The following is a 27253-nucleotide window of genomic DNA, read 5'->3' as shown; positions in this document are numbered from 1 at the left end:
TATAATGATTCTAAGAAAATTCTGAAGAGACTTAGGGGTAAGCAAAAATAAAAATTCAGTAGCTTTACTCTAAATGTATTCACTATATAAAAATATATACCAAAAAGCAAGTGACTTGATTATCTACCATTCTGTATTACATATATTTTTCAATAATAAGACCTAAGGCAGACCCAACTTCAAATATTACTGATCCTAATTATAAACCAGAAGCGTAATTTTAAAAATCACTGGGGAAATAAAAAAAGCATTAAAAAATGATAAACAGATGTATTTTTTAAAAAGCTCACACACACACATACACCCCATATTCTTTATCCACTTATCTATTGATGGGATACTTGGGCTGCTTCTGTGGTTCAGCTACTGTATATATAATGCATACATTATATATACAATGCTGCAGTATATCTAGGAGTGTGTATGTCCCTTCAATTAGTGTTTCCATATTCTTTGTGAAGGAGATGAAGAGTACACGTATCTTGATGAGCACTGACTAATAATATGGAACTGCTCAGTTACTATAATGGACACCTGAAACTAATTTAACACTGTTAACTATACCATAATTAAGCAAACAGAAGACAACTCTTGGCTTTTACTTGGTGTTAACATTTACTGAAGACCTATTCTGGTCCAAGAGTTGTGCTAGTACCCAAAAAATAAAAAAGAAAATCCAAGAAATGATAACTCATACCAAGATTACTATAATATGGGATGCGTCTGAGTGCCTCAGTGGTTGAGCATCTGCCTTCGGCTCAGGGCGTGATTCCAGGGTCCTGGGATCGAGTCCACATCGGGCTCCCTGCAGGGAGCCTCCTTCTCCCTCTGCCTGTGTCTCTGCCCCTCTCTATGTGTCTCTCATGAATAAATAAATAAAATATTGGGATCCCTGGGTGGCGCAGCGGTTTGGCGTCTGCCTTTGGCCCAGGGCGTAATCCTGGAGACCCGGGATCGAGTCCCACGTCGGGTCGGGCTCCCGGTGCATGGAGCCTGCTTCTCCCTCTGCCTGTGTCTCTGCCTCTCTCTCTCTCACTGTGTGCCTATCATAAATAAATTAAAAATTAAAAAAAAAATCTTTTAAAAAGATTTCTATATTTACTATTCAACATCAATATATAATGAGTGCCTACAACACTTTAGGTATGCTCTACTCAATGGGAATGAAGCAATGAACAAAAGACTATGTCCTGAGAATTTACAATGGGGGTATGGGGAGACACAAATAAAATCAATATAAAACACATTAGAAGTGATATAAGCACTGTGTAGAAAAAAATAAAGTAAGGTAAGGGCGATAGTGTGGGAATGGAGGGATCATCTTATACAGGATGTTATAAAGAACTTCTGTTAAGGGATCCCTGGGTGGCGCAGCGGTTTGGCGCCTGCCTTTGGCCCAGGGCGCGATCCTGGAGACCCTGGATCGAATCCCACGTCGGGCTCCCAGTGCCTGGAGCCTGCTTCTCCCTCTGCCTGTGTCTCTGCCTCTCTCTCTCTCTCTCTCTCTGTGACTATCATAAATAAATAAAAATTAAAAAAAATAAAGATAAAAAAAAAAAAAAAGAACTTCTGTTAAGATGAAAGTACTATAAAGGTGACCCTTGAATAACACAGGTTTGAGCTGCATGGATCCACTTATAGGCAGATTTAAAAATAAATTTATTTTCTCTTCTCTTATGATCTTAAGATTTTTCTCTAGCTATTTAATTCTAATAATACAGTATACACCATATATGACATATATAATATGTGTTAATCAACTGTTTATCTTATCAATAAAGCTTCTAGCCAATAGTAGGCTATTAGTAAAGTTTTAGGGGAGTAAAGCTATATGCAGACTTGACTGAGCAGGAGTCAACACCCTTAATCCTTTCACTGTTCAGGAATCAACTATATAGCTCAGTACCCAAAGAGCCCTTTCAATAGATTGATCTTGTGTTTTCAACAAAAGTTTCTATCATTTGGCTTTATTCTGTTTACTATTTTCAAATCAATTTCTCTGGTAGGGTAATAGGCCAAATAATTTATAGCTAAAGTTAAATTTCGATTTGGGAAAGCCCTAGAGATCTGTCTAGAATCCAGTGGAGAGTTCATGGCTACAATGGTCCTTCTGCTGCTGCTTACAGGGGCAAAAATGGGATTTCTGGAGCAATCTAAATGTAGTTGGTTTCATGAGGTACCATTATTCAATATATACAAAATGTCCCTCGGTGATTTCCTTTGCCAGCTCTATACAGGAAGATATTCATGATCCCCTCTCCTGCACTGCTCCCATTATGCAGCAAAAATACTACATAGATCAGGATAGAATGTTCCTGACTAGCAAATACTTAGAATGCAATTCTAAAGAGAGCAGTGTTAAGGAAAGATTTCTGAAGTATTCTTGAATTGTCTCAGCCCACAATAATAGTTCTTCTCTCTGAAAACCTACACCAAATTCTTCAGCACTTGATCATATACGATCTTGTATTCTAGGGGGCAGGATACAATGAACTGTAGAAAGGAATATTATCTTAAGATTACGAAGCTTGGCTCTATTAAAAACATTATACGGTATGAGATAAGCCACTTTATTTTCAATTTCCAGTTTCTTTATTTGGAAAATAAGGGAAGAGGGAAGCACTGAACAGAGTTGCCTCATATTAGCCAGGTAGGCACCTAAATGTCTGAAGCAGAAAGGTTGTTAGTTAATATTAGGGAATGGTGTGAATTGTGCCCAAGTGGAGTGAATGCTTATACAGCTAAAGTCATTCAAATTCTACAAATTGTGACTATTGGGACGCCTGGGTGGCTCAGTGGTTAAGCGTCTGCCTTTAGCCCAGGGAGTGATCCTGGAGAGTCCCGGGATGGGGTCCCACATCAGGCTCCTTGCATGGAGCCTGCTTCTCCCTCTGCCTACGTCTCTCTCTGTGTCTCTCATGAATAAATAAATAAAATCTTTAAAAAAAATTGTGAATATTGAGAAAACCAATAAAATCTATTTAAGGTATGGATATTTAGACTCTGGGTCACTAGTTATCTATTGCTGGACTAAATGTACTCAAGGTCCCTTTCAATTCCAAAATGTTATCATTACATATACTTGGGTCTTGAAGAATTATATAGGGACAGAACTTTTAAAAGTATCTCAATATTATATTCCCTCATCTTTATTATTGTAAAAAAAAAAAAGGTAGAATTCTACGTTGCCTCTAACATTTAATGATAATGTAAATATTCTGTCCCTATTTCATAATGGCAGTTTGATATTACTGACATTTTAGAATTCTTACCTTTCAAAAAAATAGATAAAACTAAAATAAAGGGACTGAAAAAAATACAGGACAGTCTCTACACAGTCATAGGCTGCTCTCAACTGGGAAAATCTACCGATACTGCTGGGCACTCAACCAAGGCAAGATGCAAAGGCTTTCCGTATTTTCTTCTTAGTTCTGGCATGCTAGTTCAACATGTTTTGTGCAATTAAGGTCTTCTTTTGAACTAATTTTAGATTAGGGTATGGATACAAGGTCCTCTTTTGACCAGGGTTGTAGAACATGGATTCTGGAGATAAGGGAATCCAAGAACGGACTACCTATGTAATTTACCAGAGGGTAGTCACTTATTCTAGGCTTGTGCCTTAGTTGTAAAATATAGACAATGATAATATCAATTTCACAGACTTAGTGGACAGATTGAATAAGAATGTATATCGTCTTTAAAAGTTTTAAATATTATTACTATCACCAACCAGATGCACAGTAGCCCCTTTGTATTTTGTCCCCAATTTGGTCTAGAAATGTTTGTTAAGTCAAGAAATGACTAAAGACTAATAATTCAATTCTAGTAAAGGAAAGAACTATTTAGATCTGTCAAAGACCACAAACAAGGTACCTTTTGTATATAAATTGCCACTTAAGTTGATATCAATTACTGACAAATGCCAAGAATCCCAATTGAAAATGAACTATACAAATCTTGAAAAAAAAAATTAGTTCTTATACTGCCCTGTAGGAATATAATTCCAGTGGAAAAGAAACTGCTCTGGAGCAGGAAAGAAATATTAAAAATAGCAACTTTTGGGTTCCAGAGACACCTGCTCTCAACCTCATAATCTGGTTTATTTTTTTATTCAATCTCATTAATAAATGTAAAAAGGTTAAGAATCAAATTCTTGAAAAGTGGTAATATTTAAAAAGCATAATTCCTTCCCATTAAAATATGTCAGAGGGTCTCCAAATAGCTATAGTCAAATTAGAAATTTTCCAACAAAACAATAGTAATTTAAGCAATTCTATCTTCAAGTTATTTTGCTACAACACCCACCACCAACCATCCATTTTTGAAATTCTGTGGTTTTAAATTATAAATAAAGGACTAAGTAAAAAAACTTAACTACTGGTTCTTGGAGTCAAGTGACATTACTTCTCCCACTGAACACTTTCTGGAAGAGACGGTATTTGATTTCTCCTTTCCACCTCCAACTCCCAAAGTAGTATTTTAGCAGCTGAAGAGGATTACCATGTTCTCATTGCCCTCCCAAATAAAATTAACTAATTAAAATGTCAGAGGACCTGGTACTAATCTATTGGACACAATGATAGAATTCAAACCTCTGAGCAGATTTAAACATTATTTTGGGGGGTCCAAACACTACCTCTGATACTCTCTTTTAAAAATAAAACTAACAAAGAACTACAAAATAAAAAGCTGTTAAAATGAACATTACTAATAATATTTACTTTCTGAGTTGTCTGTGTCTCTCATAGAGGACAAACGGGAAATGCTTCCAATCTTATATTCTAAGAAAGGTCTTCTTTGTGAACTAGATTTCTAAATCAGGTGTAGAATTTGTAGGCCATCAAATTGTTCACAGCATTTTCTCTACTTTGGCTGTATTCATAATACCTCAAGTAGGAAAAAATTCTTCCTTTGCCCTTTTCATGGATTAATATTTCCAGTAAATAAAGCTTATTCCAACATATACTAGAACATGCAACTTAAGGTCATGTTTTCTAGTTTCATTACTGAAGTTATTACCTTTCAGTTTAGGACTTGATCGTATCTCTGAAAAATTATAGCACAATTTACCAGCAATATGACAAATGCAGAAGAATCTGTTTCTTAGATTTCTCAGCCAAACCAAGAGATGAGCCTAGTAGCTAAGTTACAAAAAAAAATGGAGAGTCCAACATGTTTAGAAAATAAGAAGAAATCATGTTGGCTCAAAATGACCTATTAGTTCTATCAGATCTCTCCCAATAGGTTGGGATTCATGTAGAATTCTCTCCTGCTCCCAAGAGTTCTTTGGACATGCCCTAAGAATTAACCTGTCACATTTTTTTTCTTCTCATCATATCTAGCAATAAGTGTTCTAGATGTACACAGTGACTCAAAGATCTGCTGTGTCTTCCAAACATAATTTAGATAAACGTGGATAGGAGTATGGAGATAAACTTTACTATTTGCTATATATGTTAGAATCTGACACATACACGCCTTATTTAACTATATTTTAAATTGAAAAAATGATAAAATAGGAAAATATAAGAATTAAGAGCACGGGCTTTAATCTGATTTCCTGGAATGCCAGTTCTAACCATTAGCTAAGTGATCCTGGTCATGTTATTTAACCTCTCTGTGCCTCATTCTCTCATCCAAAAATGAGAGTAACAGTATCTATGTAAAGTTTTTAAAATTCAAATAAAATAACTTATCCCATGCAAAATGTTTAACAAAATGCCTAACACATAGTAAGCAATGTTACTTGATATTTTTAAACTCCATCTATTTATAGTGCTCAAAACTTGAAGCACCTACAGGATGGACCTCAAATGCACAGTATACTACAGAACTTGTATACCTGGGAGGGTTGTCATCAACATTTCTCTCTTCTCCATGCCAGTACCACGTCTGATCCATTCTACTTTGGCATCTCTGGAATCAATTGCATTCTCTCTACTTTATTACTTTGTAAGGACCCTCACTATTTCCAAAAAGGAAAAGGTGTGGTGGGATATAGGAGGCAAATATGAAGGAAAATATTAATTGGTCATACACTTGAATTTCAATGACCAGATTAGAAAGATTTTAGTCTTAACTATGAAGACAAAGAGGTAGGGCACACTAGAAATTTGAAACAAGGGCAGCCCGGTGGCTCAGCAGTTTAGCACCGCCTACAACCCAGGGCGTGATCCTGGAGACCAGGGATTGAGTCCCACATCAGGCTCCCTGCATGGAGCCTGCTTCTCCCTCTGCCTCTGTCTCTCTCTCTCTCGATTAAATAAATAAAACCTTTAAAAAAAATTTTGAAACAAAACAAGATAACTATATTTTAGTGGCCTTAATATCCCAGAAGATCTGTTAGTTTAGAACATTAAAATGTAGTGTTTGCGCTGTTACTTCACAATCAAGCAGAGTCTACAGAACAAAGTGCTATGTGTACACAGAAGAGAATTCTCTCCCTATAAGGATATGTCAAGCAAAGCTTCACTAAGTGGATATTTAAGCCAGACCAATGGATATTTTAAAGAAATAGAGGAGTTCACTGAGAAATGTGGGCACTCTGGGGAAAAGGATTATGAGCACATGGGAGTAGAGGGGGAACAGATGGAAGACGTAAGGGACCCTCTTAAAGAGTTTAACCTGTATTCTACAAAAACTGAGACACAAAAAGTTTTCAAGTTGGGAAATGACATGAATGTATCTGTTAGAAAGATCACAGCAATTGAATATTTGTTTTCTGAATTCTGAGAATTCAGTAAGAGGTTACCACAGGTTAGAGATGGTGATCTAGGTTAGGACAGTGACAGATGAAATCAAGAGAACACGGTGACTGGCCAGATGGGTGAGGAAAGAAAAATTGGACGCAGAATGATCAAACCTGGATAGTGAGGCCATTAAGCCAGACTGGGAGCTAAAGAGGAACAGACTCGGTTCAGTAAGTACTTTTTATCTTTGGCAATAGGTCTCAAAGACAGCAGAGTAAAAGCTGACAACTGACAATAGTATGGACATGGTAGTAGCGTCTTTATTCCTAAAGAGATTAGAAAGAATCTCTGTATTCAAAAGGCTTCAGGCATAAAACAGAACACTGATTTGTTTAGCAAGATTATAAATGTACCATGTGCAATTTGTTCCACTCAATATTCCTGGCTTATTAATTTGAAATATGTAATTTATTTAGATGATTACAAATCTCAATTTTAAGATTTATAGTTTTAGTTGTTAAGGCTTTATCAAATGAGCTTTGATGGAGGTTTGTCAATTTATGAGAAACAGAAATATGAATGGAAAAAAATTAATACTATACAAAACCAAAAATTTTTCTAGGCTTAATGAGTATCTCAGGGCAAAATCTGGTGACTCATTTGTATCGTACAATAAACCATAACATATAAAAATCATTTGCCCACAAAGTGCCACACAGTTTCTTTAGACTCGCTCCCTTTTCTCTTTATCTGAAGCCTATTGCAAGCAAACAGGGCAGTAACTATCATATCTTATTTTCTCATTTCTTTAAGAAATAAATAACTACTGCTATGGTGACACTACTGCCAGTGTTTACTTCACATTCTTTCATTTTAAAAAAAAATATTTTATTTATTTATTTATGGGGGGGGGGGGGGCAGAGACAAGAGACATAGGCAGAGGGAGAAGCAGGCTCCATGCAGGGAGCCTGATGTGGGACTCGATCCCGGAATTACAGGATCTCAACCCGAGCTGAAAGCAGGCGCTCAACCGATGAGCCACCCAGGCGTCCCAAGATCTAATTTAAAAGAAAATTTATCTGCTAAAAATCAAACCAGAATTACTATAAACAAAGTATAGATTTCCTCCTCCTTTTGTGAAAAGAACATAATTCTTTTTCAACTTCAACCTAAGTTTTTCCATTTTCTTGTCTTCTAAAGCCTTTTTTTTTTAATTTTAAAGATTTTATTTATTTATTAGAGACACACAGAGAAAAGGGGGGGGCAGAGGGAGAAGCAGGCTCCCTGTGGGGAGCCTGATGTAGGACTCGATCCTGGGTCTCCAGGATCACCCCCTGGGCCGAAGGCGGCGCTAAACCGCCAAGCCACCAGGGCTGCCCTAAAGCCTTTTCATAATCCAAATTTGATCTTTACATTTCTAAATAGGAATATAACATTGGATACATTTGCTTTAAAGGCACAAGTAATTTTTCTACAACAATGCAGTCCATCATATAAGCTGTCAAAAAGAACCACAAAAAGCTAAAATAACATCAAAGGATTCTAGTCACATTCTTAAAACAAGAAAAATAACAAGAGGATAACCACCAAGCAAACCATTCCAGAAGAGCCCATTTTAGCCAAAGACTATTCAAATTAAGGATGCTATTATTATTCCACATAGCCCCAAGAGGTACAGTTAAAATTTAGTCATTACAAATTGGGAGGAACTCAAAACAAAACAAAACTAGGAGAGGAGGAAGAGGGAAGGATCCAGGTCATTAATGTCCTTTTTGGTATAGAGTAGCAGTATTTTTAATAGCTCTTTTCCAACAATACCATAGACATAATGTATATCCCAGAATAGTGAAGCCACTATGGCTTAACTGCTGATAAAACTTGCAAGGATGGGGGCACCTGGGTGGCTCAGTTGGTTAAGCATGTGCTTTCAGCTCAGGTTGTGATCTGGGGGTCCTGGGATCAAGCCCTGATTTGGGCTCCCTGCTCAGCGGGCAGTCTGTTTCTGCCTCTCCCCTATCTCCTCCACTAATGCTTACATGCAAGTGTTCCCTCTCAAATAAATATTTTTAAAAACTTGCAAGGGTTATTTTAGCAACTTTAAGTTATATACCTGTCATTAGAGTTTTCAACCATGGACTTCCCTGATTTATATACATGAGCACATACAAAAGCTAATTTCAGCAAGAAAGGACTAGACACAGACTATCCTAGATAGACATTTCTTTAGAAACATGGTACCTGCAATGCAAATCTATGAGTAAAGCTTAAACCAAGGTACAGGGAGCTAAGAGGAAAATTTCAGGCCACCTCAGACTTGACTTTATCTAATAAGGTACATTTAAATAAAGCATTAATCATCTGACAGATTATGCAATTTTAAATTAGAAAGTTGAGTAGCATCACCTTTTGATAAGGTCACCAATGATATGTCATACACAAATACATTCCTAAATAGACCAATTAATCAAATGCACTTTTGTATTTTCATTTGAATATTTAAAAATGTCCAAAACAATAGTCAGAAACTTGATAAATAAAAGCCAAAATGCGTCCAACACCCTCCTCCCACCAAACCAATCACCCAGTTTCCTGGTATTTATTATACTTAAAACTGCGTGAACACAGTGACATGCAAAGGAGATGGCTACATCATAAGGTGGAATCAGGGTAACCCATAGTCCTGGTTTTAGCACTGTAACTCTTCTGTATCAGGAAATCCTCAGTACTGAGCAACTCAAGATGACTGCTCATCTTAGGAGGAATACATCTTAATAGGAATTTGCTTCCTCTTGTGTTTCATAATTTTAAAGATACTAAACTGCAAAGGCTTAAAAAACATCTTGCAAACACTTTGGGGTACTACATAGTTTTTGGTCTTTTTCCTCAACAGAATAGAATCATACTCTTCTCTGAAAGAAAATACAGAAATTAAAAAACCAAACTGTGTGGGACACTAAAAAATGTAAGAGCCAAGTTGTTTAAGGGTAACAGACATTATTTGTATAGCATTTACAATTTATAGTATATTTTGACATGAGTTTTCTCATTTGGATACAAGTCTAAGGACATTTCTCATGAAGAAACACTGTCCCTTGCTTAATTAGGAGTACTTTTCATCTAATTAGTATTTGAATATGCCTTAAGTGCAAGTCACTATGAAGGTTACAAAGATGAACAAAATACACTTGTTTTCAGGAAGCTTACAATTTTGTAGGAAAGATGAGATAATATGGAAAAGATGAGAAACACAAAAAATGAAAATTTGGAGAGGTCAGAAACATATATATGAAGAAGGTGGCAATGAACAAAAGGCACAGCATTTCAATAGAAAAGTATACACTAGAGAAAAGGAAAGTGAAAGCAAAGGCGCAGAAGGCAGCAAAATAAAAGAATATGATTAGACTACTATAGAAAGCACAGTATGAGCGGATCTCAGTACAAATAGGAAAATAAAAACAGCAAGAGTGTCTACAGTCAACATAACACAGATCTGAGTGTACTGGTCAAGAACCTAGTCTCATTTTTTTTTTCCTAGTCTCATTTTATAAGCAACAGTACTGGAAGTTTTGAAGAGAAACATACGGATACAGAGAAAACTAAAGGTACTTTTTAAATGAACAAAAATAGTTCTAACAGAAGCCAGAACAGTACATCTAGAAATGTTAAGCAATTTACTAAAATACGATTAATATATGGCCTACTTTTAAAATACATCAGTTTGGGGGGCGCCCGTGTGGCTCAGTTAAGCAATCAACTCTTGATTTCAGCTTAGGACGCGATCTCAGGTAGTGGGATTCAGTCCTGCATCAGCTCCATGCCCAGCGGGGGTCTGCTTAAGATTCTCTCCTCCTTCTATTCCGTGCCCCCCACTAAAATAAATAAATCTTTTAAAAAAATGCACCAGTTTGCAACAAAAACCCATAATGAGATGATGAAAACTAAAATCAGAAACGATACTGCAGAGAGGAAGAAATGGCAAGAGACTGACAAAATATAGTTAAGACAATCAGTAATTTCAGTATTTTTTTTTTCTACAAGACTGTATGAATACTGTGTACCTCCTATGGACAAACAGTGCAGATACCACATGCATACATCAAAGCTCTCTATTTTTTGTCACAGAATGTTAACTTTGGTATCACAGCATGTGATATCCAAAGTATACTAAGATTACTTTTAGTTAATACCACTACCACACAACATGGCATCACTTAGCATATTTGCCTAAGATTTCACTTTTATAGACAAATGAGGCAGATTTATGGGGTAGGCCATACTATTCCTCAAAAACCTGCTTTGGATCTGTCCACATGCATAAAAAATACTCAGTTAAACTTAAATATCTCAGGGGCTTGGGTGGCTCAGTCAGTTAAACATCGAACTCTTGATTTTGGATTAGGTCATGATCTCAGGGTTATGAGATTGAGCCCCACATCAGCCTCCACACTGGGCATGGAGCCTGCTTAAGATTTTCTCTTCTAGGGACGCCTGGATGGCTCAGCGGCTGAGTGTCTGCCTTTGGCTCAGGGCATGATCCTGGGGTCCTGGGATCGAGTCCCATATCGGGCTCCCCGCAGGGAGCCTGGTTCTCCCTCAGCCTATATCTCTGCCTCTCTGTGTGTCTCTCATGAATAAATAAATAAAATCTTAAAAATTTTTTTTTTTCTCTTCTCTCTCTTCCTTGGCATACCCCCCTCCTTGCTCTTTCTCTCTTAAAAAAAAAAAAAAAAAGACAAATATCTCATGGTGAGAGATCTAAGTGTAAAGTCAATTGCTGCATAACCAGCACTTAACACAGTTGGAAAATAGAAGCTAATTATTTGCTGAATGAATCAAAACCAGTTTCTTGCCCTAGAGGAGGGGCTGGCAAACTCCAGACCTCAGGCCAAATCCTATTTACTGCCATTTTTTTGTAATTAAAGTTTTGTTGGAACACTGCCATGCAACTGCGTATCGTTTACGGTTGTTCTGGCAGCACTGACAGAGACCGGTCCTCAAAGGCTAAAAGTTTTTAATTTGGCCCTTTATAGAAAAACTCCGTTGATACCTATCCTATAGCCTAGAGCCTGGAAGAAATAAGGATAGATCTTGACTATTTATTCACTGGTAGCAAATGGGTTTTAGCTCAAACACCAATGCAAAATATAAATGGCTACCTGGAGTAGTGTTGAGAATGATTCTGAGACCAACTCTGGTTCCAAAGGGAAAGAGTACAGCTCTCATTTATCAATGACTACTGTGGTTTAGGGGAAGGAGTAATAGGGTTTTAACTCTAAAAACATTAGAAAACTTCTGATATAGAATACTTTGATCTTAAATAACTGGCATTGTTGTCTGATAGTTTTACAAAGATGATTAGCTGCAAAATAGGTAACACCCCCTTACCCCCCTTCCCGGGGCAACCCAAGAAGAATCACTGAGAATAGTTTGCCTGAATGCTGAAGACTGTCTACCAAAAACAATGATTTGGGTTCTGGCACAGTTGATGTTGCTCATTTTTACACTATTCATTCATTCACTCCATATTCATTCATTATGCACTTAGCCAACAGATTCTGTTGTTTAAAAGTATTCCTGAGGATGATTAAACAGTGTTATCAGTTGAACCCATGGCAAGAAGGTAAGCCCCCAACATACCCTCAAAACTCCATCAAGCTTTTTTTTTTTTTTAAAGATTTTATTTATTTATTTCTGAGAATACACAGAGAGGAGAGAGAGAAGCAGAGACACAGGCAGAGGGAGAAGCAGGCGCCATGCAAGGAGCCTGACATGGGACTCGATCCCGGGTCTCCAGGATCAGGCCCTGGGCGGAAGGCAGCGCTAAACCGCTGAGCCATCCAGGCTGCCCTCCCATCAAGCTTTATAGATAAAACTGAAAAGAAGGGCATGCTGGGTAAAGTACTTTTACATTAGAAGCTAAATCTATTAAATTTGCCCATTCTGATTCTGGAAGTACTTAATAAAGAAAACAGTTCCACATTAAAGGATTCATGCTACTGGAGCTCTGCAAAGTTTCTCTTCAGATTATTTTAGAAAATTCCTTTGTTTGCTGGACCTACCTCAAGTATTTGTGCCTGACCTGCAAGGGGAGGCTGGGAAAGCTAATACCTGGCATTTTTTTCCTACAAAGCAAAGGTATTAACCAAGACTCATTTAGACCTGTGTCTTTTCAAACACCAGTAAGTCTCTCTGAAGATAAAAGTGAGCACACACATCCATACCTCTATATATAAGCCACTTTGAGGCAGATATGATGTTTCTGTTAGATGCAGTCTGGCCCATATGGGCCACATCCTAGCATGACAGGAAGGAAGGAGACATGCATGGGATATCCAAAGAGGTGACAAAGTCACTTCTGGGAATAGTGGGAAGGAAGGTCTCAAAGTCCGATTAAATTTAAATCTGAAGACCCAGAAGCCTGAGAGAGCTAAGTGATATCACAGTAACATCTATCACAGTAGGGATTGTGTGTGTGTGTGCGCGCGCGTGCGCGCATTAAGGTTTTAAAAGCACCTCTGAAAAACTCTGATAACACACCCCTGTTCCTAAGGATCTTAAAACCTATATTCCTAGTAAAGAAAGGTCAGGGTTCAGAGACCATCATCTTCATCATTTTGCCTCCAAATAATGTCCCCCAATTTAGTAAAGAAAATTCAGTGTCTGTTGTTCCTCAGGTCTCTAGAAATCAGATTCTTCAGTAATTTAAATAACCTGTGCTCTTAACGTCTTAACTTCCATAAGTCATAGAAAAAGAGATACAACCACTTCAAAGAGATGATCCTTATTGGGGGTAAGAAAGCTAACCATCTATTTTCCTGTTCCTAGATGAAGCCATTATCTTTCCCCAGTTTGCTGATTTGTCATTCCAGAATCTAACAGTAAAATCAAAGGTCTCAATACTTTTTTCTGAACAGGTTGCAGAATGAGATAACTGCAACAACCAGAGATATCCCGATTAGAGAAAATATCTGCTTTTATTTATTTCAAATCCTACACTAAGTACAGTTTATGAACTGTTTGAGGACAGAAGTAAAAGAAATTGGAAGTGAGGCACTTGTACTAGCTCTAGCCCGTCAACTAGAATTTACGGGTAAAGACTTCGGAATAAACCACACCTGTTTTCATAAATGGAAGAATACCACAAATATTTCTTTTAATATAAATATTCAGATTTTACAAAGCGCCACCCTCCACAAGGATGGGGGAACATTTTTTAAAACATAATTTTACAATCTGTTTAAACATAAGGCTGAGTTCAGAAATAAACAGAATGAGTATCTTACATGAGAGAAGGAATAAATGACTGCAAAAAATATTTTATTTCATTTTCCTGTTAACCTCCTAACTAGGATTAAATGACAAAGCTTAATATGATTGCCCCCAAATGCATCTGAAACCATAAGAATGCCATGATTTAGACTGTGGGTTCATAATTTGCATGACTAAATTACATTCTAAATGAAATTTCAAGGCCAGGACATTCCTAATGGAAAATTCCCTAGTAAACCTGCCAAAAGTTGAGAGGAGAAAAATTAACCACCACCACCACCAACAACAACAAAAAACAGTGGAAGCAGAGGTACTTCCCATAATTTTCTCCAGTATCTCAATCTAAGCAGCAGTTTTTGCTAGCTGCTTAATGCAGACACTGGCTTATACAACTAATTGTCTTATGAATTTTTTTTGACTAATTTAATTCTTCCTTTTACACTTCATCATGTTCGGTTTGTTCAAAGATGCTCTCAGTTATCAAACATAAAAAAGGCCATTCAGAAAAACAAAATGCACACCACACTTCGAAGCCCCAAATAATGCTGGTATCTGGCTTTCTCACACAACACTTACTTGTATAATTAGTAGGTCAGTAAGTAAAAAAAAAATTGCTTCAGAACTTGTGTGTCTTGGCGATTTCTATAAAATAGAAGTCAGTATCCAACAAAACAGCATATACATGTTTGCATTCTTGGAGATTAGTATATACCAAATGAATGATAAAAGCAATGAGAACCAAAGTTTGAGTGTTAATTAGGCTGTTAGAATAAGGAGAGCATATGGAGAAACCACAAAAAGTGGGCAGGCACTTTCGGTAATCAATTTTGAGTTTCAAAGAAGTATCTTCAGATATTTACTTCCTTATATGTCAAAAATAAGTGATTTCTTCAAGGATTTTTAGACTATGTTAGTCCTACAATATTCCTATTCCAATCTTGTATTGTACTCTTACTTAAAAATGAAATGTATTATAGAATTCTTAGAAACCTTATGAACTGGGATATAAACTACACAGTATCTTAAAAGACTTAATAAATCTATTAAGAAATTGTGGCTGAAGTAAGAGCTCTTGATCACTAAACATTCTTAAAAACCATTTTTTAAAAAAGATTTTATTTATTTATTCATGAGAGAGACGGAGAGAGGCAGACACAGGCAGAGGGAGAAGCAGGCTCCATGCAGGGAGCCCGACATGGGACTCCATCCCAGGACTCCAGGATCATGCCCTGGGCTGAAGGCAAGCACCCAACCTCTGAGCCACCCAGGGATCCCCCTAAAAACCATCTATGATGGTCCAGGCCCAATATACAAGATGAATCTTCACTATTTCCAAATATTTAACTGGACTCTAAGGAATTAGGTGTTTTCCCAGGCCCTTATAGACTTGTCAGCCTTAGCAGTGCATTCCATTCTGAATCTGTGTCAAAGAGAATTTGGTGGAAAAGACTGTTTCTAAGCTAATTGCTTCAAAGTAACATTTTCAGACTGATGTCCTCCCCAAAGACAAAAAGTAATAAAGACTACAGCCTTTCCAACAATTTCAGATCCATTTCTCACACTTTTTTTATATAGCAAAACTTCACTTAAGCACTATCATGAGGCTATTTACAGTTTTTATTCATCCCATTTAGTGTGACTATTCATATTTCACTTTATAAATATTAAGTGTGTGATTATTCTTACTAAAATTCAAAACAAAATCTTTCCACAAAGTTCTGAATTCTAAAGTACCTGAGACCAAGAATTCTAAGTAAGGCATTATGGGCCTATAATCCATTTCATAAACATCTACTATAGCAAAACAATCCTTTGAACATACTTTGCATTTTCTAATTTCTGTATTGTTGCCCACTCTGATTCACTATTAGTCTAAAATGTACATAACCTTTCATATCATGTACAGATCTCCATTTATAATTTCTTCTTGGACTATTAGAGCCTAAGACTTTTCACTACTCCTCTGACTCTAAAAGCACTCACCTATATCACTCATTTGGGTATCAATCATTATTTTGAACTCCTATTTAAATTTCGTATTAACTTTCATGTCTTTGCTAAAAACCTTTTGTGCATAATTACTCAATCCTAACATACAGTAACTGAGAATTGTTCTCAAAAACATGCAGATGAATGAGTCCTCCAGAGACAGATGCCCTAAAAAATATAGCAGGAAATAGACATAACACTTTAATTGATAAAGACAAACCACTGAACTTATGTATTCTTTCCATTAAAATAAAAAAAAAATGGTAAGCACTGTGCCAGTTATTGGGCTATTTGAGACTGGTGGCAAGTACACTGTATTTCTGCCCTCTTGAAACATAGTTTAGAGGGCAAGAGAGAATAAATGGACAAATGTAATTATTGTGAAAAGAGCTATGAAGGTAATAAAGCCTTTATATCAGGTGATCAGGAGAAACTTCCCTGTAAATGTACATCTGAGCTGAGATCTAATGATACTGAGGCAGACTTGCAGACAGCTAGGGAAAGACCATGATGGAGAGTAGCTGTAAACACCAAATCTCAAAAGAAGGTAAAGGGCTTGCTAGGTAAAGACCAGTAAGGGGCAGGGTGGGGATCCCTGGGTGGCGCAGCGATTTAGCGCCTGCCTTTGGCCCAGGGTGCGATCCTGGAGACCCGGGATCGAGTCCCACGTCGGGTTCCCGGTGCATGGAGCCTGCTTCTCCCTCTGACTGTGTGTCTCTGCCTCTCTCCCTCTCTCTCTCTCTCTGTGTGACTATCATAAATAAATAAAAATTAAAAAAAAAAAAAAAAGACCAGTAAAGGGCTTGCTAGGTAAAGATCAGAAAGAAGTCCAATATGGGTACAGCTTAGTGAACAATGGAGAGGAAATAAAACTGTGAAGTAAGCAAGAACTGGATCTGGTTTCTATTTTAAGCCACTGGGGTGGGGGTGGGGGGTTGGACTGGAGTGTATTATATGATTTGATTTACATTTTTAAAAGATGATTTTTAACATCTAGGTCCACCTAGATGAAATAGGTCCACCACTGAAATAGAGGAGGACAAGAACATGTTAGAAAGCTCCTGTAGGAGCCCAAACAAGAGTAGTATCACAGAAACACAGGATCTTAGACCCAAACAGCCATTTACTCAAAGTTGCTTTATGTAAAGATAGGTCGAGAGAGAGAGATCAACTTGTTCAAGGTTTTACAGCCAGTACCAGAGAGAGAACTGAAGCCTGGGACACTCAGTTCAAAATTATTGTCACTAAACCAGGTTCCTTAATAGGGAGGAATCAAAGGTCTAGCAACTACTGAAAACTAGCACATCATTTCTCAAATTTATCCTTCATGCTCAAAGGAATCAGTTAAAATTTATGAGAAAAATAAGTGTCCAATTTAAGTACCTCAAGGTTCAGAGAAAAGCACATAAGGGTCTGTTGGGGAGTAAAAGTGTTCTCAACTCACATTGCTTAGTGATGAAACTTTTACTTTAACCCCATAATCTCCATAGATAACACCATTTATCTTCTACCCAGGACCCTTTCTTGGGAGACAAATGTATCAATCACTAAAGCATCACAAATGCTTTTCGAAGTGTTTATCATTCCTGTTAGAACTCTAAAGTGAAGGCAGTAACAGCTTTGCTCATCAGAAAGAGAACCTCTTAATCATCATCCTTACTCTCTTCTGCTCTACATCCTGCCCTTCCCACCTCTCCACTGCCTATTATCACCATCATCACTTTCATGTAAACAACAAAAAAATGTTATGTTCTTCTGTCCTTAAAAGCTTGAACATCCTGTCTTTGTTGAGTAAGATGACAGGACCCTTGGAAGAAAAAGCTTAAGTGTAAAAAAAAGTCTTAAATAGAGGAAATTACATTTTTTTTCAGCTAGCAACTAAAACTGAATAAGCAAGAGCCACTGGCAACCTTGTGACGAATTTGGACATCCTGAACATAAAAAATGATCTCAGTATGTTCCCTACTTCAGAAGAGCCGACCAGGTAATTGTTTAGAGAGAATTAAAGCTTCCTATTAAAATTCCCTCCTTCACTGTGGGATTAGCTCATGCAGGCAGGAGTTCTATAATGCTTACTCCTCAAAGCTACTCCAAAGTTAGCTTTTACACTTACTCCTCTGAACCACTTCATGCCTCTGCCTCTTCCATCAACACTGTTCCTTCAAACAGAACTGAGACTCACTACTCTTTCTTCACAGAACACACCCATTTTATTATCTCTAGGGGAATAATTGGCACTAAATTTCCAAGAAACAAAGTACAACCTAAACTATAACTTACCTATCTTCTCACATAATCTGAAACTTGAAACTGAATGAGGGTTGCCCTAAAAATCCTTTAAAATTTGGAACTCTCCTATGACAGAAGGTTTATCAAAATAGTTGTTTAACAAGGATTGCTACAATTGTTCTCAAACAAGCAAGAACAAGAAACCACTTTCTCCTAGAAGGTAAGAACACTATAATTTGTCTTAAAAATATCAACTAAAGGTAGACAACACAGCAAATACTCAGGTCCAAGAGACATTATTAAACTTCAGATAGGAAAAGCCCACAGCTTTACCACAGGAAAGCTACTAAATATCCTAAAATCATGAAAGCCAACTATTAAAAATTTAAAGGTTATGTCAAAATTTGGACACACAATCTATGTACAGATGAGTTATCAGGTGTACAAAACAAGTACTAAAATCAAGAAATATGCTTAAAAATAACAATCACCTAATTTATTACACTGTGATCCAAAGTTCAAAGGAATGCTCAAGGTGAAGACTATAAAGTCAGTCTAGGAGGTGCCTGCGGGGTGCAGTTGGTTAGGCATCCGACTCCTGGTTTCAGCTTAGGTTGTGATCTCGAGGTCATGAAACTGAGCTCCGTGTAGGGCTCCATGCTTGGCATGGTCTCCTTGAGATTCTCTCTCCTTCTCCCTCTGCCTCTCCTGCTTGTGCTCTCTAAAAAAAATTTCAACTTAAAACTGACTATATATTAATAAGAGATTTCAAGATGAAGCACATGGAAACACCGCTTCACATGTATCTATGGTTCCTATTCTCATCTTCCCCTCCAACAAAAATATAAGCTAAAGACATCAAAGACATTAAACAGGGAGAGCAAAGCGTGGAAAAAGGAGTATACAAAAAAGTGAATTATAAGCACACAGCAAAGAATATTTTAGTAGCCTTTTCAGATAAATGCGGATTTTTTTATTTATTTGACACAGAGAGAGCACAAGGCGGGGAAGCAGCAAGCAGAGGGAGAGGGACAGGGTGCAGTAGGCTCCCCAGCGAACAAGGAGCCTGATGTGGGGCTCAACCCCAGGACTCTGGGATCATGACCCCAGCAGACGGCAGATGCTTAACTGACTGAGCCACCCAGGAGCCCCGGATATTCTCCTCTGATTCTACACCAAAACTTGACAACTGGTTGCAATATACTGGAATGGAAAACCTTACCAATAAACTTTAGGTCTGCTTTAACATTAAAATCCATAGGTCTAGCCAGAATTTAGGAAAGAAATTCTTAGGCATGCATGATTTTGTAACATTATGCACTATGCATTGGTCACTAGAGAAATACTTGTATAAAGTTATGCAGATCTTCAAAATTGACACATTATATATAATTTTTTAAAAACTATGCTTCACTGGGACACCTGGGTGGTTCAGAGGTTAAGCATCTGCCTTCTGCCCAAGGCGTGAACCTGGAGACCCAGACAGAGTCCCACATTTGGCTCCCTACAGGGAGCCTGCTTCACTCTCTGCCTGTGTTCTCTGCCTCTCTGTCTCTCATGAATAAATAAATTTTTAAAATCTTAAATAAAAATAAAAATCTGTGTTCATTAACATCACGAGTACTATAAAAAAAATTTTTTTTTTTTTAAATATTGGGAAGCTGTCAAGGGCACAGGGGCTGATACAAATTTTCCAATATTCTCAGTTTCACTTGAAAACTAGAACTTTATCACTGACCAAAAATAGTGTTGATCTTTTCCTTAAAGCAACAGGCTGATTTTGTTTATTTTTAAGAAAATGTCAGCCTAATACCCGAGTCTGAATAGCCATAGTTTTTCAGGTATTCATGAAAAAAGTAAAAAAGGTAAAATAAGTGGCTGGTTCAGCTTGCAACTCCAATAATTACACAAATGCTTTTCCTACAGACAACCATTATACCCTCAATATGGCAATAAAATTGTTTGAAGCATATTTTCCATTTTGTCATACTACGTTGAAATAATATGTACGAGAGCCAAGATTTGATTTAAAAAAACTTTTTTTTAAAAACTTCTTCATCAAGTGCATTTAGGTTAAAGTTTTTTTTTAGTGCATGACAAAAAAAGAATACAATGACTAGGAATACAGCGTAGTGCTCTGACTTGATCTGCCCTAAGGTGCCGGAAGTTTTACTCACCACTGCTTTTGTACCATTGGTACAAATGTCAACACAGTGAAAAAAGGCAAAAAACATCTCAGTATTATTTTAAAAATAGTTTTGTATTTGCAGACTACTGAAAATGTCCAGGCAATCCCCAGGATTCCTTAGAGCATATTTAAAAACCCTGAGCTAGACAATTTGTTAAGCTGTTCACAATCACAATTATTCTTTCTAGTCCTTACTCATGCCTTAATGAATAATTTCAATTGGGAGAAGTGATGCTACAGAGAAATAAAAGTTTGATAGAGAACAAGAATGAATACATTAGTATACTCTTTTATCATCATTTATAGATACTTTCCCAATTTAATTCTCAACAACTCTAAGTAGTATATGCCATCGTTCTCACTGAGGAAACAAGGAGGTAGGAAAGGTTCAAAAAGGAGGTACAAATTTTGCCTAAAAATTCATTGTACTGGTGGGATTATAGGTGACATTAATTTTTTTCTTTATACTTTTTTGTTCGAAACACTTTAATGAGAAAATTCAAAAGATAAACATTTAAAAACTCAGCCACTCTGATATTCAATGCAGTATCTCAAGAAGCACAATTTCAAGAGAAAAAAAAACAGATCCACATATTTTTTTATCCCTAATCTTCTTTATTATCTGTACAGTACAGAATTCAAGATTACTGAGGGAATTCCTGAGTTTTGTTATCAAGGAGTTTATCATAACTTCTCAATCTTAAAAGTAGCAGCTAATAAATTTGGTAGCATTACATAGTAATAGTACTATTCTCAGTGTATCCTTAAAACACAAGGTAAGAGTTGGATGCAATATGCATACCACTTTGACACCCAAAGCCTGTTAGTTTATATTTACAGTTTTTATTTTATTGATAGCCTCAGTCCCATTAACTGAGAACTTTCAGAAAGTCTCCCAATTTGTTTTAGAATAAAGTGACTTGGAAAAATATATCCCAATGTATAAACTCTAGAAATATAAGTTTTAGAAGACACAGATAATTAGAATTTTATTTTACGATTTTACGTAACATTTTCCATTTCCTTTCCAGAAGCTTTTGCCAAAAACTGCTATTAAATGGACAAAACAGATTTTCTTTCATCTTTTTCTTTTCTATAAGGCAAAGAAGAAGCAAACAACAAGTAGAAGTAATCCACCACTGGGGCTATCAGTTCACTGTATATTTTCAAAATAAAGTTATTTAACAAAATGCTAAGGTTTTTTTTTTTTTCCTTAAAATTTTATTTATTTATTCATGAGAGACACAGGCAGAGGGGAAACTCAATCCCAGGACCCCAGGATCATGACCTGAGCCAAAGGCAGATGCTCAGTGAACCACTCAGGGGTCTCATGAAATGCTAAATTTTGAATGTGAGAAAAAAAAAATCTATTTTATTAAAACTACATATCTACTGAAATAAATATTCAAAGCAACTAATGAAAAACTCAGCAAAATGTATAATGTAGTGAAAGTGATGATTCCAAGAAGCCAATAATTTAATGTAATCAAAATTATTTACAACTGCTTTAAATAAATGCTCTCTTCCTTTAACATCTTTATTGAGTCTACTTTCACAAGAGTTAGAAACATTCAATTCCTCACCCCTGGAAAAGATTACCTAGCAAATTATCCCATGAGATCAGAATCTGGTTTAAATTTAAACGTCTCATTGGTTATACGTTTAAAATATATAAAGTATATAAAGGAGCTTAACTACAAAATACAAAATAGTATAAGAATAAGCTTTAGAAACCAGCTCAATGTAAAATCCAAAATACAACATTAGATAATTACTCTCTGGTTAAAGAGACTAGGATTCTTAATTAATTAATTTATTAATTTATTTATTTATAGTTTTGATTTCTTTTTTTAAGATTTTATTTATTTATTCATGAAAGAGAGAGAGAGAGAGAGAGAGAGAGAGAGAGAGGGGCAGAGACACAGGCAGAGGGAGAAGCAGGCTCCATGCAGGGAGCCCGACGTGGGACTTGATCCCAGGACTCCAGGATCATGCCCTGGCCCAAAGGCAGGTGCTGAACAGCCACCCAGGGATCCCCTAGGATCCTTAATTTAAAAGTGAGCATATGGGATCCCTGGGTGGCGCAGCGGTTTGGCGCCTGCCTTTGGCCTAGGGCACGATCCTGGAGACCCAGGATCGATTCCCACATCGGGCTCCCGGTACATGGAGCCTGCTTCTCTCTGCCTGTGTCTCTGCCTCTCTTTCTCTCTCTGTGACTATCATAAATAAATAAAAATTAAAAAAAAAAAAAAAAAGTGAGCATATTTCTAGTACTCAAGTACAATCAATTTTAATCACAGTTATATTCCAGAATATCATTCTGCATAATAAAAACCAGATGGAAATTCTTCAGTTCATGTTGTAAATATTTTTTCTTTTGATAATTTAAATATTATTTAAAATATGGTGCATTTCCTAAATGTTCATTTTTTTCTTTTATAAATGTTAAGGCTCTCTGGAAACAGTTTAAAACTCTTGATCCTCTATTAATGCAGAGCAAAAATTCTAAGTTTCTAGTGAAATGGAATAATCAGTTGCTGTATATTCTTAATTTGACCAACATTAGGAATAAACACACCAGTGTGAGGAAGTATGGAACAGTGTCATTTTTGTTTGTGGCACATTTTAAAAATGGTTTTAATTTTTTAAAGGTAGTACAAAAGTTCCTCATAACCTTTCTTCTTTAAAGTAGAAATTAAAAAAAAATAAAGTAGAAATTCTATGACTAAAGGGATTGGTTTCTGAATTTAATAAATAAAAATAAATAAATAGAGACAGCGCACACATGCAGGCTACTCTCTCCTGCAAATGGATAAATCTATTCTTTGTAGCTGCTTCCAATATGTTCATGAGATTTCCAAATAAAGACTTAAGTCCCCAAATGTAATTAGTACCTTTCAATAGTATTGCAAAATATTTAAGAACACTGAAAAATACTAGGCTTTCAGCATAAGTACTCCTGTTTATTGAAAAATTTGATGTTGCAACGGATCATTGGGTCAGCCAAAATGTCTGTTTCTTAACTTTTTTAGAAGAAATTCAACCTGGAAAGACTAACAGTAAAAACTTCAGTCTAATCTTTAAGACCATGGAGTCTTCAAAAATGACATGAGGGGAAAAATAAGGCATTTATTTAATCACAACCTTATGTGCTCTTACAAAGTTTAAGATCTTATCAAAGTTTTTCTATAGATTGAACATGTAACATCACTACCACAACAAAATAGAGCACTTTAACTCTGTAGTTCATAAACACTAAACTATTCCTGGTGTGTCAAATTTAGACAGTACTGGTCAATATCCACCCTCTTCATCAATACATACAGAGGACACATTATTTCAAGTGTAGGAAAATGACACTGCATATCAGTGAGTTCTTGGTATTCAATAATAAAACTGTTTTATTTAAAATCACACATTTGGGGGGAAAAAACAAACACCTGTGTAAAATAGCCAAATTTTCTTTGTATCCAGATCTAGTTTTACTGATTAATTTCACTCTCTTAATATTCAAGTACCCACTCCAGAAGTCAAAACTGAACATAAGCAATTTATCATCCAAATCTTAGTTTTTATATTAAAACAACATGCATAATTAGTTCATGTTATCAACCTCTGGATAGGCCTCCTACTAGTCCTGAATTATACTGGAAGATGAATATGATATTTATGTACATGGTCCAAGTTTTATGATCAATTGTTTATTACATCTCAAAAGATGCTCCTTACGCGACGGCTCCTTACTGTGGGAGCTCACTTTCCCTTTATATGGCCATGAGACAATATCAGAATTCTCTAGTTAAGGATTGTTCTGAAGACAGAATGATAATCAATTCTGTAAAGTTAACAGGATTCCAAAGCCAATGTGGAAATTATTCTTTTTGAAGGAAGACAAAGTTTTCTTCAGATATTCTCAAATGTTTGCTACAGTTAATCCTTAAATCTAAATGCTAGACACTTACTTATGTGCACAGGTAAAGTTCTAGGAACCAAGAATACAATGGGGACTGCAATGGTCCTTACCCTCCTTATGCTTACATTTAATAAACTGGTACTATCTATGTGCAGTGTACCATGCCAGCACTTTGGGGCATACAAAGAAGACATCCTGTCCTTGGCTTTACAATTTAGTGGAATAGATAACAAAAATCATATGAGTAACAATAACAGAACGGTAACAGAATACTGGAAGTGACAGGGGTCAGAAAAAGAGATGACTTTCACGGAGTGAAGAGGGATCATGGGAAGGATGCAAAAGACAGAACAATTGTTTTCATGCTATCATATTTTTTAATCAGCCGAGTTATTATCGGGCTCTTCAGTTATACTCTGATACCTGGCATATCAAAACTAAACTGGCTACAGATGTATCAAAGATTTACTTTGTGGCTTCCTCAGATAAGGCAGCTTCACAACTTATGATGAATGTCAAACAAGAAAATCCAAATGAAAACTTTGTGTTTTGCAGAGTTTAAAAGCAGGATGGGCTCCAAGAAGACCATCACTCAGGGCTCTGTGTCCTTAAAGTTATTTAAGCTCCTTGAGTATCAACTTCCTCTCCTAAAACCTGGCAATGAAGTGACCTAAGTGGTTCTTCCACACTATTTGACTAAGGTACTAACATTTTCTGTTCGATCATCCCGTAAAAATGCAATTCACTGTAAAAACACTGTATATTTCTTCCTCCTACTTCTCTATTGCACAGGGTCCTAAAAGTCAGTAAGGCCACTAACTTATCTTATCTTTTCTAGGCCTCAGTTTCCTCCTCCATAAAGTGAGGGTGGGGACTGGATGACCTAAATCGTCCCTTCCGGCCCTTAAAAAGTCCCATGACTCCATCATGACTCAAATACGATTCCAGAGTCAGCTTTTAGAAGTGATAGGGCTTTGAAGTTAAATGAACGTCTCCCCCCCCTTTTTTTTTAAAGAGTCACTTCTTGCTAAGATGGGGTTCCGTTGAGCAAGCCTAAACAGTATTCGAATTACGAAAAAAGGAAGAGTCAAAAAATACACTTGCGAGTTAGCAGCTTTAAGTTGTGAGCGAGCCCTCGATAACAGGTTAGGGGCCACAAGCCAAACAAAAATCCAAGTAGACTGAATTAATCTTAAAAACATTAAAATAAAAACAAAACATTAAAATCAGGGGATCCCTGAGTGGCTCAGCGGTTGAGCGCCTGCCTTCAGCCCAGGTCGTGACCCCAGGTCCTGGGATCGAGTCCCACACCGGGCTCCATGCATGGAGCCCTCTCTCTCTCTGTCTCTGATAATTAAATAAATAAAACCTTTAAAAAAAAATTAAAATCACGATGTTCATTTAGTGTCAACTTTCCGCTCCTTTAAAATGTCATTTCCCGTTACTGTAATACAGGACTGCCTCTGTTCCTTCCAAACAAGAGCTCCAGGGCAAAAAAAAAAAAAAAAAAAATGTTTTGCTAAACTAAAAAAAGGAGGGGGGGGCGGAGGATGGACCGGAGGTTGGAGGGGGGGGAGGAGGCGAGGACGAAGCATATCTCGTGCTTCAACTTGCAAGAGTGAGCTTTCCTCCAAAAAGCCGTCAGTTGTTTTCAGAAGAAGAAAAAAGAAAAAAAACTAAAAAAAATCCCAAAGGCGCGGCTGCCTGGTGCTGGCGGTGCTCGTGCTGGTGCTGGTGCTGGGGGGTAGCTGTGAACACGAGTCCCGGTGCTGACAGCGCTGCGATGGCGACACGGAGACGACGGCGGGCAAGTCCCCGGGCTGCGGCCGGGCCGTCGGGGCGGAGAGGGGCGCCCCCGCGGGCCCCGGAGCGGCCCCTTTAACAGCCCGCGGCGCGCCCGCGGAGCCGGACTAGGTGGGGCTCCCCGCGCTGCCGGCTGCGGCCACTTCCCGCGGCGGAGGGGGCGCCCCGGCCCCGGCTCGGGCAAACTTTCCCGCGGCCCGGCTGGAGCCCCCGCAGGCGCCCCGCGTCCGGGCTCGGGGCTGCGCGACGCGGGGGCTCCCCTGCCCACAACTTCGGGGCTTCCGCTGTAACTTCCAGCCGCTCCCCGGGGCCCGCGCGGGGGCCGGGGCGGCGGCGGCGGCGGCGGCGGCGGCGGGCAGGAGGGCGCGAGCGGGCGGGGGGGTCCTGGGCTCTCACTTCCTCCGCCATATTTCAGACATTTGACCCCTTCCGCAAAGCGCGCTGCTCCCCCGCGGCGGCGGCGACGGCGGCGGCGGCGGCTCGTCCCCGCAGGGCCCGGGCCCTCGCAGCACCTGCCGCCGCCCCGCCGCCGCCCCCCGGGGTCCCCGCGCGGGGTCCCCGCCCGGCCCGCGCCGCCCCCCGCCCGCGCCCTCCGCGCCGCCCGGCCCCCGCCCCGCGGCCGCCGCCGCTCCCCTCCGCGGCCACGCACGCGCTCCACCCACCTCTCGCGCTGTCACCGGCTCCCCGCGCCTCGCGCTCCCTCCGGGTCGCTGCTCCCGGCGCCGCGGCGCTCCTGCCGCTGCCGCCGCCGCCGCCGCTCCGGCTGCTTTACACGCCTGACTCGGGGCGAGGTTTGGCGGTGTCGCCGTGACGTCAGGCGTTCGGCCGCGCTCTCGCTTCCGTCCGCGGGCGGGGAAGGGGCGGGGCCGGGGGCGGGGCCTGGCGCCGGGGGCGGGGCTTCGCGCGCCGGCCGGACACACGCGGCGCCCCGGCGGAGCCCCGGCCGAGCCCCGGGCGGGGTTCCTCCCCTGCCCTCGGCCGGGCCTCCGGCTCCGCGCAGGTGCGCGCGCCGCCCGCCCCGAGCTCCGCGGCTTGCAGGAGCGCGGAGCCCTCCGAAACTTAAAAGGTGTCTTTAATGCAAACGAGCTCAGTCACCAAGGCCACCCGACAGTGGGTGCTCGCGGGTTCCTTTGTGCGGGGAAGGGGCCGCGGAGGCGCTGAGCGCGTGCAGTT

The 27253-nt window shown here is 38.7% G+C and overlaps 1 protein-coding gene across 2 annotated transcripts in view; it reads right to left on the bottom strand.

Moving 5' to 3' along the window:
- Positions 1–26898, bottom strand: part of RAP1B (RAP1B, member of RAS oncogene family) — a 49984-nt gene extending 23086 nt beyond the window's left edge. The window contains exon 1 of one of the 2 annotated variants that reach the window (XM_077913764.1): positions 26743–26898. The gene's annotated coding sequence lies outside the window, so the exon portion shown is untranslated. The remainder of the gene's footprint in view (positions 1–26742) is intronic. The other variant, XM_077913765.1, reaches the window with a different exon arrangement.
- Positions 26899–27253: the final 355 nt, after the last annotated feature.

Source organism: Canis aureus, chromosome 11 (assembly GCF_053574225.1).
Source record: "Canis aureus isolate CA01 chromosome 11, VMU_Caureus_v.1.0, whole genome shotgun sequence".
Lineage (NCBI taxonomy): Eukaryota > Metazoa > Chordata > Mammalia > Carnivora > Canidae > Canis > Canis aureus.
Note: the sequence above shows the minus strand (reverse complement) of the source record. Positions and strands in the feature narration are given on the sequence as shown.